General features: G+C 33.1%; 1 pseudogene; it reads left to right on the top strand.

Moving 5' to 3' along the window:
* Positions 1 to 1,203: 1,203 nt before the first annotated feature.
* LOC125830005 (F-box/LRR-repeat protein At3g48880-like) lies at positions 1,204 to 2,291 on the top strand (annotated as a pseudogene).
* The last annotated feature ends 456 nt before the right edge of the window (positions 2,292 to 2,747 follow it).

Genomic DNA, 2,747 nt, shown 5'->3' with positions numbered 1-2,747 from the left:
ATCTAGTTCACTTTCATCAATACCCTGACCTTCCACCTTTGCTAACATTTCCATTTAACTTCCGTTACATAAAAATAAAAATCCTAGGTATTCCCTTTATTCCAACTCTCAATGGTTTATGAAATAATTATCCTCAAGCATCACAATAACCTCTCTCCTCTCAAGTCACCGCATTTTGCTTGGGTTCAATTAAATTGCAATCTTTAGCTTGAATCAAACCCGAATGAATTATAGAAATTCATGAGGCTTCAGACTTGGTCTATGAGTTCCCCTTGACTAATTTAAAAATGTAATGTGCTGCACATATTTATATATTTATAGGTTTATATACAATTATTGTGGTAAATATACATTTACTTTAAGTCCCTCTTTAGTTTTTTTATGTTTTAAGAACATCAGAAAGGGCTTCCGGTTCACTGGCTAGAACTATGCTTGAAATTGTGTTATAAAATTTAAGTGAAAGAAAGAGAGGAAGCTAAGATTATATTTTTTTTGTTGAGGTAAAAAACTTCATTAAATGTATCAAGAAGATGCAGAAGAGAAGTACATTTGAGATGAGAAATTAATGAAAATAAAGTTAAGAGAAAAACGTAACGAAATCTCAGAATTAAATTTCCTTATTTAATTGGAAGGTAATTGAAAAATATATGAAAATTAGGTTGGAGGGATATACCGTATAGGATATTACTGATTTAACTTTGATGAGAAACCGTTGAGATTGTTGGCCAAGTTAAGTTAGAGACGGTTTTTGTAGAAGTGACCGTCCTCCTTGTGAGCGAAGAATAAGGACACTAGGTTTATGAGGAAAGTAACGCGAGTTCCAATATTTTCTTTGATTTTTCATGATTTTGCTCTCAATAATGATTATTTTTATCAAAAATCTGATACTTCCGTCAACTATGCCAACAAGAACTTAGCTCTCTATCGTTATCTACAACCAACTTAAGTTCCAGGTTATATTTTCTTAGTTTCTTCACTTTTGGGCATCACAGTACTCCTCAGATATATTTGTACTCTCTTTTTCTATGTTTCTTTATATTGCCATGTTTAACTTTTTATTCTTCATGGTCTGAGTATATTCACAATGACACAAATGACAATAAGCAACATCAATTTAATGTCAGAAGTTCAATTATTCTTCTTGGATCTAGAGAAGTAATAACCTTTCTTGGCTCTACAGGAACATAGGAGATTGAAGCTTTTATGATGTCGTTTCCAAAACAAGAAAAGATTGAAATTGTTGTGATGGAAGAAGGAAATTCTCCTGTAAGGATATGGGAGAACCTTAATACTGATATGTTGGTGAAGATATTCCAGTCCTTCGACATTTTCCAGTTGATCTCTGTCATTCCTCAAGTTTGTCATGCATGGCAATCGGCTTGTTCTGACCAATGTCCTTGGAAAACACTGGACTTGTCAATAATGAAGTCAAATTTCATCAGAGTTTCAATACCGCCATATATGTATGTTGACACTCCCATCTCGTGAAAAATTGACCTGCATCCTTAATATTTGCTTGATCCTTAGTCGTGGAAATGTACTGACATTGATCTTCCATTACAATTTATATGTTGACAACAATCAGTTCACTTATACTGCCAAGAGGTATTCTCCGGATAAACTTTAATCTTTCTATAGTATTGTACCTTAAATCAAGAAACTATATAGCAAGCATTGTTTCAGAGTTCAGGCATCTGAGATAATTTGGATAGTTAATTAAATCTCCTCTTTTTCAGGTGTCCACAGCTTAAACGCCTATTATGCCTACTCGGGAAAAACTAGAAAATAACATGATATGCAATGCTTTTCATGAATGGAAAGATCTTTAATCACTAACGATGCCTAGTGTAGAAGAACCTACATATGTTTTCGAGAAAATTGGAACGAGTTGCAAAAGAATTTTTGGGCTCAAAACTATGACTACATGTGATATATTGTTTGCATCTGCACTGGTCTCATTTCTTCTGAACTTGAAAGTGTTGAGTGTGAGGTGTACGAAGTTATCCAAACTTGCTTTGGTTATTCTCTTGGATGGGTTAAAAAAGTTGAAAGTGCTCAACATATCTCACTGCATAATTACTGAATACCTTCCTCCACCCGCACAGATGAAAATTTTGACCGAGCTTGATGAATCCATTCTCAAAAAAGTTTCTAGGTTAGACAAATTCCTAACCTTCATAAGTGACTCGTGCATCATGTGTCAGCGCACTCGAAATGATGAAGGGTTCATGAGGTAGTATAAGTATGTAGACCTCTGGAAAGTGGATGAGGTGAAGTCTTTTGAAATTTGAGAACTTTTATGAATATTTTTCATCATTATTTATAGGTGCAGTGTATAATGAGTAAACTTGTGTTTATGAAACACAATAAAACCTTGTAATGCTACTTTTGTGTTGTAAGTCTATTTTCTTTGACTGAGTGGTTTTCATGTTCTTCCTGTTTCTATGATCTTTTATGATTTTTGTTTCTCCGTTTCTGTAGCACACCATGTGTTCGTTATCTATTTGTGTATGTATGTAAAGTCAAAATAAGTTAATTTTAGAAATTTAACCAAATATATTATTATTCTTTTATTTCGTTGTGCGAGTTTTGTAAATAAACTCCTTGGAGGATGATGATATGTTATGTAAGCATCGCACTTAAAAACCTCTTGTAAAGAGTTTTAAGTGACATTATATGTGAAACTTTTATTTTTTACTTTTGAGTAAATTAGATTAAAATAATCCCCAAATTATTGCCGCTTCGCT

This window comes from Solanum verrucosum, unplaced genomic scaffold, assembly GCF_900185275.1.
Source record: "Solanum verrucosum unplaced genomic scaffold, falcon-dt-bn FXZP01000054.1, whole genome shotgun sequence".
NCBI lineage: Eukaryota > Viridiplantae > Streptophyta > Magnoliopsida > Solanales > Solanaceae > Solanum > Solanum verrucosum.
The sequence above is the reverse complement of the archived record's forward strand: the minus strand, read 5'-3'. Positions and strand labels throughout refer to the sequence as shown.